This window comes from Camponotus floridanus, unplaced genomic scaffold (assembly GCF_003227725.1).
Source record: "Camponotus floridanus strain SB8 unplaced genomic scaffold, Cflo_v7.5 scaffold10, whole genome shotgun sequence".
Classification (NCBI taxonomy): domain Eukaryota; kingdom Metazoa; phylum Arthropoda; class Insecta; order Hymenoptera; family Formicidae; genus Camponotus; species Camponotus floridanus.
Genome location: NW_020229215.1, coordinates 3,095,141 through 3,105,806, shown reverse-complemented (window position 1 = coordinate 3,105,806; position 10,666 = coordinate 3,095,141).

Sequence of the window (10,666 nt, the reverse complement as noted above, 5' to 3'; positions counted from 1 at the left end):
AATTTCTTACGCTGTTTTAACATTTTAAAAAGTCGATTTATATAAAAAAATATTAAAGTGTTTAAAAAATAAAGATAATCATGAAATCTCTGCAGCGCCTTCATTCATAGAAAAATTATTACACTAGCGTATTATGACTTTTTTACAGTACAATTTTCGTAATTACAATATTTTTATATCTCTAAAAATAACGATGATATTCCAAGTGGACAAAGTTATTACTTTAAGAGCATGAATTTTATCAATAAAATTATCAATAAAATTTTATCAATAAAATTATTATCAATAAAAAATAATGATTATAATGCATAATTATTATAGTGAGTCTTATCTAATTTTTGATCTTGCATTTCTTTATTGTCTTGCATCTTTTTATTTTTCAAATTTATTGAAGTTTCTTGCGGCGATGAACACATTTGATATTATTGCGCCAAGAATTAATAAATAATCATGGAAATAAGCGCGAGATCGCGATGGTCGCGTTTTCGCGAAAGTAATCGTGTGAAAAAGTGCCGGAGAAAAATAACCTTTCCAGTTTATTCTCGACGATCTGAGCTTGCAGTTTTTCAGCATCCCCATTTCCGTGTTGCTTGGTTACATTCTCTACCAACCATGCAAACTATTACAGTTAGTTGAGTCTGACAAAGAACTTGATGGATCGTGCGTAATTGAAATTACTGCATTACTCGCTCGGGAAAGGGTGAACGGGTAACGCGATTAGCCCTCTTTTTTAATCTAACTCACAATACTTTGAAGAATCGAAATGCTTAAAGTTTATTATGCAACGCGGAATTTCAGATATTCCCCCGTTTGTTCAGCTTATTCCCGTAGTTGATCTCTTGCCTTCATTTTTCCAGTCGAACTTTCGACGTTTGATGCATCGGATGGATCGGAGAGAAAAGTCGTAGAAGTCGAGAAGTAACCGAGTACAAAGAAAATTTTACATTTATATTATGATATAAAGCGTAATGTGTATATATGAGCGCGTTTGTGAATGCGAGAGCCAATGTGAATCGAATGGATGCGCGAGGGAAAACGAGGCAACACGAGTCGGTCCTCCCTCTTGTGTACCTCTGCGCGTGCAACACAAATTTCCCACCCTATCCGCTATGTAAATTTACGCGAGTTTGTTATCGCGAGTCGTTCGACTTTGCGTCCATTCCCTCGTTGGTTTTCCCTACTTTCCTTCCCTTTGACTTCCCTCCTCCTTTCATTTTACAGAGCTTGAGCTTTTAATGTACCAGGCGACCCGAATAGAAGGCACACGAAGCTACTTCGTCGTAAATACAGCGAGTAGCGTGCTTTCCATGAGAGAACCAGTAGCATGTACCTCTCGCTTTAACAATCGAAACGGCACTTTGTCTGGCACTTTGAGCGAAAATTAACTACATACGTGACAATTCGACTCCGACCTCCAACGAATTGCTAGCCACGGACGTGAATCGGCCAGTGATATTTGAAAGAATAGTCGCGATAAAGCTTAGGATTAACTTGTAGGATGAATGGAACCTTGTCGCTGGAAACATTTTATTTTTCCATACCATCTTGGGACAAAAAAAAGAGTAACCAACCGAGGAATTCCGATGATCTGGAGATTGTAATGGAAATTAACCAGTATTAATTCTCCTCTTTAATTGTCCTCGAACAGGATGTTACCTAGTAGTTAGTGCAGTAATTCCCATTTAAGCAATGTTCGTTAATCTTTTGGTTCACCGCGAAACTTTGCGAATACCTAGACCTTATAGGGGAAAAACCCCCGGAGTATTTGGCGTACGAATAATATTATTTAGTTAAGTCAGCTACACGAGATGAACATTAGTGATTCGACGATTTGTTTAATTTGTATATATAATTAAGCGAATAAATATTTAATATTCAACCAAGAGATGCTCGGTTCATTAGCAGGTATAAATATCACGTGTATACACCCGATACGTTACGATAGAACGATCATTGTTAAGCAAATATTACGTTGCTATGTAATTATGAAAACCTTTCGTGACGTAATGTATTAATATTAATGTGGAAACCCCTAACAAGTAAATTTGATCCTCGATTTCTCGTTCGCCGGTCACTGTTACATTTACTCCGAAAGTTTCATCCCATTGTCGTGAATTTATCTTGGATCGAGCGCACCTTACACACTTGTGATAATATTATCTCAGGCTCACATTCTCGAAATCATTATTAATGACTTTACCCGCTGGTAGACGCCTTTTTACGTAGCCCTAGGAGCGAAAATAGCGCGGACGGGCAATATCCGCGCCATGCTCGCGCACATTTTAATGAAAGCTTGCTAGATAAAAAAAAGGAGGGGGAGAACTTCCCCCCGGGGGTACACGTCGAGTCATCGATAAGTTGAAGGTTTACTTTATTTTCGACTCTCCAGTAGCGTGCTTAAAAGCTTTTTTATTCCCGAGTGAATAATTGATCGTGTATTGATCCCCCTTCGCTACGAGGGAGGTATTAAACGGGACGCATGCAAGAGCGAATGAAAGACGCGAGGAGTCTGCTGGAAGCATACACAGTGTTAAAAAGCGCCGGGACCTTTTTTTACACAATTCTGTACCGACCGGAAAGTAAAACGACGGCTCTTATGTCGAGGCGTATTTCTCTTTGTAAGTGGATGGGAAGTGCCTCCTGCAGCGGACTCTCTCGGCGCGAATCGCTTCTTCCTCTTGTCGCCGGGAAATACTGTGCATCGTAATACTCGGGAAGACGCGTACCATCGTGAGAAAATGTTATTTCAAATCGAAAACGTCAACGCTACATCGGTCGCGCTGATTCTCTTACATTCCTTTGCGCTGAATAGGGCGGGAAGATTTCTCTCGGGCTGCAGTTCTTTAGTGACACCGGTCGTGCATTTTTCCTGACAAAGATACATTTTTATCTGCTGCACAGGGCGTAAATATGAATCCATTTCATCTCTCTTTTTAATGCTTTACATATATCCGCCATCCATCAAATTGGACATTTTGAGACACTTGTGTTTATTCACGACTTGAATTGTATATTTATCTTAGCCAGAAGTTAAGGATTTGTTTTGTACCTATTTTCAAAATATTGAGAATTTAATGAAAATTGTACAGAATGTCCTTACATATGTTTGGATACTTCAGTACAATTTTTAAATCGATTCACTAAAGCGTTCACAAGTTAAGGACTTTAATTTGCACCAAATTAACATGTGTTCTTATGGGAAACGTATAATCACGTCGATTTAATTGACAAAAACACATGGAAATAATATTTAGAATTGGTTTAAAATTTGCAAATGTTATTTTCCATCTAACATTGTCTTTTTTCCATTCAAGAAAATTAAATCTTAAGTCATAAGAATATATTTTTCTCGATTGAATTATATAAAATGGCTTCATTCAAGTAAGCAATTATTTAAGCAATTATATTTTTCTTTAATTAACGCAATATAATCTCATTTCAAGATTTCCATGTTAAACCTAAATATATTTTCAAAACAAGAATATCCTTTTTTTCTGTGTGTTTACTTTTCTCGGAAAATTTTTTGAGATATCGAAAAGTGTTTTATATAGAAGTTTCGTGATTAAAAGAGCTCTATTTGATCACGTTAAGGATGTTTTGTACCTATTTTCAAAATATTAAAAATTTAATGAAAATTGTACAGAATGTCCTTACATATCTTTAGAATCTTTAGTACAATTTTTAAATCGATTCACTAAAGCGTTCACAAGTTATAAGGACTTTAATTTGCACCGAATTAATGTGTTTTTATGGGAAACGTATAATCACGTCGATTCAAATAACAAAAACACATGGAAATAATATTCAGAATTTGTTTAAAATTTGCAAGAGTTTAGATATAGAGGAAATATTTGGTCAAATAATATTATACAAGTACTAACTGGTTAAAAAGATATTAAATATAATTCAATGAAGTTAGCCATGTATCTGTCACAAGATGAAATTTTTTGTCAAAAGTTAATAATTTCGATTAACAAAATTCGGAATATTTCAATAAAAACGCAATACTATTTTTATTGCGTTTTTAAAATGTACATCTAATTAAAAATATACATCTCTATTAAAATATACATCTCTGCGCTGTAGCTAAGATCAAATTGTAAGATTCCACACAATTTCTTACTCAAAATACACTAAAAGTGAATATTCGTCAATATTGATTTTCAGCTACTTTTTGCTGGGATCGTACATACAAAACATCCTTAATAATATTATAAGTTGTAAACATGAAAATTTTTATACTTTCGAGGGAGAAATAAAAGTTATACATTTCGATATTTTCCACATATAGATATAGATTTTTTACCTCATTTTACATGTTTTCTCTTGTGCTATCGTCCAAGTGGCACACAAAAAATCAGAATGCACTCGAATTAGAATATTGAATGAGATTTTCTGTTTATCTCGCCGGAAATGTTGGTATATCGTGTAAAGTAGAATTTAAAAATTATGTACCATCGTCTATCTTCTTAAAATTCCGAAGCGTTACACAAGATCTGTAACAAATGCACTCGATATTTCCTTCTTCATAAAGAAACGAAGGAATTTTGACAGAGCGTTTTCTTCGTGCACGTCTACATAAAACATGTTTACTTTTCCCGATATGCTTTCAGTGAAATGCGTCTAATGTCAGTGGCAGACGCGCGCGTTACTTCGATAATATATTGATATAGATAAGATTCAAACTAAACCAAATGAAAATATATTAGTATAGATAAGATTCAAACTAAACCAAATGAAAAATAAAATCAAAATTCCTATGTCGTTGGATTTCGTAATTTCTCTTTTCTCTGCTGATTTAGAATTTATAATTATAAATAACGCATTAATTATTCTTTTTGGCGATTTGTAATATTAGAATTTTTCTCTGTAGTTTTGCACAATTGCGTGCAAATCGAGTAACACTTACGAATGTATTGTATGAACCGAGTAACACTTACGAATGTATTGTATTCTAATTTATTTTCTATTATATTTCTATTATTTCTATTATTTTCTATTATTCTTTTCTATTATTTCTTTCTTTATAGTATATTTTCTATTTATTTATTTTGTATATTTTATGATGTTGCATGAAAAAATATATATGTATATTTTTCGTATTTTTTCCGAGCTTTCAAGAAAATAAACTGTAAAAGTTTAGTATCAAAATAGAAATAGAAACTTACAATATTTTTTTACTATTATATTCCTAGGAAATTTCATTTCGTATAATACACGTTTAATTGTGCTAGCAATTCTCGTTACGTACTCTCTACGTTCTATATTTATATCAATTAGAGAATAAACCTCTTTATTTTTTAATTATATTGCAAAGCCTGTTATTCAGCCTCGTATATTTTTATCGTATTTTTTCGTATATTTTTATCATATTTTTTATCGTATTCATATATTTTAACAATTTTCCTCTCTCTCGAGGCGGTTTGTTTTGACTTTCGATAGAGTGTAAGAAGCTGCATTGAAAAAAAAATGGGTATCCAATAACTACGAAAGAGAGAGCATTCTATCTTTTTGAAAGATATTGAAGGATAAGAGAAACACAATTTCAAAAGCGCTGTGCATTTTGACGCGACAGCACGTCGCATTGTTTCGCGCCGCGCTTTTTTGACATGCCTCGCGTCCCGAACGCGATGAAACGATGCCGCTGCTCGTTCCTCTGTTTAATCCATCCGGGGCGCGCGCAGGAAAATTGAACTACGCATGAGAGGAAATCATTGACGCGAACGTCGAGAGAAATTACTTCCGTGCCGTCAACGCGTGAAATGACGAAGGAAACGAGAGTTCGTCGATCGACTCGGGCCGCCAATAAAAATAGAATATCGCTTTTTATTCCTTCCTCGCGATTAATAATCGGTCGCGCACGCATTCGACGGGGGTTGATTGGGGGTGGGGGTGTGGTCCTGATTAAATCCGTTGGGAGGAGTGTGTCGTTATCCGGCGGATAATAAGTGATAACAATTTGTGCGCGCTGTCAGGTCGAGTCTATCAATTTTAAATGCGGTCTGCTACTGACAAGAGAATAGCTGTGTCGGCGATTGCGCAGCAATTAACTCGATCTTTAGATCGATGTATATGTGTATGAATAATAGGTCATATCAAGTGTAATATATTCGATCGCAATCTGGTAAAATGTATTAATTAATTTCGCTGCAGATTAATTTAACAAATATTCTAGCCGATGGGGATGTTTACAATAGTTGATTTCATATGTATACATGTTGGTATAGATGATTGGCTGTGCATTTTAGCGATATTTGGTTAGATATTATAACATTTGCAATATTTGAAGATTAAAATTTGTTTGTCGAAGCTGATATCATTTTGAATATTAATTGCCGATTGTGTGTATATGGTAAAGGTTTTTAATTGTGGGGAAATTACTATGCAGAAATAAACTCTATCGTATTTACAAGACATTAAACGTGTGAAAGTATTTCTCTAGATGCGTGCAAAGTTTCATGTTTCGAGAATTTTTTATGTGACACACATATTATTTGCAATATATTTTAATTAGCAAATTCATTACATTTCATTAATTTCAAGAATGTGTGGTCTTTGTTCATTAGCATAATAAATGTAATAATTATTTAATTGTCTACAACAAAAGTTTTATTAGAGCTTTGATGATATCAACAAATTAAAGAACAAAAATCCGATATTAAATTATATCGATGAGTTTCAGCAGAATGATTGTTCGAGAAATTTTGAATTTTTCTTAAAAAATCTTTTTTATTAAAGAAGAATCTTCAATTATCTACGTAATATAATAAATATTTAGAAAATTGTTTTACACATACACTTGCCAATTTTTGTAAATATATAAATATTCAATTAATTATATTTTATTTGTACAATATATTTTAATCTGCAAATTTCATTAATTTCAGAATCCATGTACCTTTATTTGTTAGTATAATAAATACAATAATCATTTAATATACGCATAATAAATATAACAATCATTTAATTATCCAAAGAAAATTTTTTATTAAAGCTTTAATAACAGCAAATTAGAAAAGAAAAATCCGACTGTATTCAAAATATATTCAATAAGCTTTAGCGGAATTATACTGTTGGAAAAATTTAAAAGAAGAGATTATAATTAGAATCTTCTATTATGTACGCCTATCATATCTAGAAAATTGTTTTCATACATTTATCTCCCTCTTGTAGATACAGCGCGGCTTTTCTTAATGAAGAAATATGTAATACAAGTTTTTTTATATATATTTTTTACTATATAACTCGACGATTAATATTTAAAACTATATATATCAGATTCTAGAAATAATAATATTGAGGGGAAATTAAATTATATCGGAGCATGTAGAGTGTACTCATACTTTTCGACGCGTTCATTATTATACTCGGCTGGAAAATATCCATTAACCCCGACTATGTAGATAATGATCAATAACAATTTATACGCGCGTTGTCCCGACGTATCAAGCTTAACTCGTGCTGTCGATAAAGTACGTTTATATAGGCGCTTATTTTCAATTAGTTCGTAAATTGCGCGCGCGTTCCGCGTGATGTTACTATTTTTCTGCGACTACAGGCAATTATTATGCCATCATTTGCCACGAAATCGCGTTACACCAGCAGAGACGAGTTGCTCGTTGAAAATACAGAAGTATAGATTGAGATATACGTATATATAAGCGCTGAATCGATCGGGCGTTACTTCTTTTTTGGGGAATATCCATTAATTCCTAACAATGTATAAATGATAATCGATAATTATTCACGCGTATGTTTCCTCTCTCTCGGATAATATTCGGATGCGTCTCGTCTTGAATTTTAAATGCAACGCGTCACATATGAACGCGCACAAAACGCATCGTCGAAATCCATGAATAAATATCTTTCGGTTAATTGTTGCATGAATAAAACGGAATATTAGTTTACTGCGCCGCGAAATTTCAATCATTAATACTTTGCGTATAAATATTGCGGTACGTTTCGCAGAATTTATTAATACTCATTTTACACGAGAGAACAGTAGTAAAAATATCTTTCAGAAACGCGCGCTAAAAATACCAAAATTGTAAATTGATTGACGTTTTTATGTTTTGAGCGCAAAAGAGGGAGGTAACTTTTGGTGGAGTAGCAATGTTTCCATTACATTAGCTTCATAATCTGACTTCACTTTTAGCTGCAAAGGGAAGTTTGGTCTCGTTACACGAATTTTAATCGATTCGTAAACAAGGCTTATAAAGTTTGAGATGGTTTTCTTTTTCTATAATCTACTTAGGGGAATAATAAAATAATAAATCAATTATTTAGAATCATTATTATCTTGATATGTAACATTAATTATCCTCAAAATTTTCACTTTTCTCTCAAAATAAGAATAATAAAATTACTTGATGAATAAAAACTTGCGTATATAAAATATGCATATATTACAACAACATTAATAGTAATTTATATTTTTATTTTGATTGCACTTTCGTGTTATCTTCTAAGATTTGATTTTTTTTATTCTACTTTTTATAAAATTCGATTTATCAAATTTCTTTCTTTATATTATTTATTTTTATTCTATTTTGTGTAAAATTTTTATTATTTATTAATTTATTTATTATTTATTTATTAATTATATTAATTTTTATTATTTATTTTTTATTCTATTTTCTGTAAAATTTGATTTTTTATAAAATTGCGACCGATAATCGTGACGATTGCTTAATGTTGCCAAGTGCAAAGAGCTAAAAATCCGAATGATCCGTACTCATGCAACGGCAATAAGCGAGAGAGAAGGGAAATGACTGTACGACGCCCTGGCCGGTCGAGTTCTGAAAAGTTGGCATCGTTTCCAGATTTCAGTTGTTCTACAGAACGAGCGCTACGGGGCGAGTTTCGTACAAGCTGCCTCGTAAGCAGCTCGAGCAGCACGTCTTCCGGTTTCCGTTACACTGGGAACCAGGACGAACATTGATCGAATCTAGCTGCAAATCTCAACTAGCCATTGGCCCTCTCGTCGACGCGAATGCGGCCAATTCAGCTTAAATTTCCTATTTCAATAGAAAATCTTATGCGATTTTGTACCTCGAGGAAAACATGATGAGTATCGGTAGCTTTGTACGTATTTTTTTTTTTTTAAAGCTGTCTAATAATGCTATAAACGCTGCGTATCTGTCACGGAAAATTGACAGCGAAATAGAAGCAGAATATTTAATATCGAGAATTTTTCTTCGCGGTACCTGTCAATTGCATAATTCAACTCCCCGTGAACTGTATATTATATTTAAAAATTTTGTTTGACTTGTCGAAATATAAGTAATTTTTAGAATGTGAATATCACATGTGTATTTAACATTAATGTCGGATAATTCGGCTACGCGTTTATCAGAAGCTACAGTCTTTCGGTATAATTGAACGTTAAATTAATCTCGAACATCGTAAATCGTGCTTCATGCGGTTTCGTAAACGCACATTAATGTACAATTAGATTCGGGAGAAGTTTCGTACGAACACAGTAGTTGCGAAACGTAATCATTCGCATGTGTCATGAAAGTTGGGATGATTTAATTAGTGTGGCAATCAAATGGACATTATTGTAATTGTTATTGCGAGGAAACGAAATATTCCTGCGTGTATTTCAATGTAAAATCGTCTTTTGCAATAAATAACAAGGATATTTCTCGTATTCCTGTTTACTTCAACTCATTATCTTTTAATGATTTCTAATCGTTATATCCGCAATAGACAATATTATATATTTTTAACAAAATAGCATATTTTATACTAATATTTATCTGCTAATATTTAATTTATATTTTTATATAATATTTGTTCTTATTTATTTTAATTATATTTTTAATATTAATAAGCCATCGCTTATACGAGATTTTATTAGTCGTGGTAACCTTTTTGTGCGTGATACGCGCAATTGAGATTATCTATCGTTATTTTTATAAAAGTAAAGATTTATTAAATATATTTTTATTTTACATATTTATTATTGTTTTATTTTTATTTACATATTTATTATTGTTAGATTTCCAATTAATATATAGAAAAACGAGCCAATTTTGATTTAGTAAATTTTTTTTATTGATACATGATCAAGTATTCAAGATGTTTCGTACTTACTTTCAAAATATTGAGAATTTAATGAAAATTGTACAGAATATCCTTACATATGTTTAGAATCTTCAGTACAATTTTTAAATCGATTCACTTAAGCGTTCACAAGTTATAAGGATTTTAATTTGCATCGAATTAATATATGTTATTATTTTCAAATAAGCAATTATTCAAGCAATTATATTTTTCGTTAACGCAATATAATCTCAAGATTTCCATGTTAAAACTAAATATATTTTTAAAACAAGAATGTCCTTTTTTTCTGTGTGTTTACTTTTCTTGGAAAATTTTTCAAGATATCGAAAAGTGTTTTATATAAATGTTTCGAGATTAAAACAGCTCTATTTGATCAAAGTGTTTTATATAGAAGTTTCGTGATTAAAACAGCTCTATTTGATCACGTTAAGGATATTTTGCACCCATTTTAAAAATATTGAGAATTTAATGAAAATTGTACAGGATGTTCTTACATATGTTTGGAATCTTCAATACAATTTTTAAATCGATTTACTAAAGCGTTCACAAGTTATAAGGATTTTAATTTGTACCGAATTAACATGTGTTTCTGGGAAAC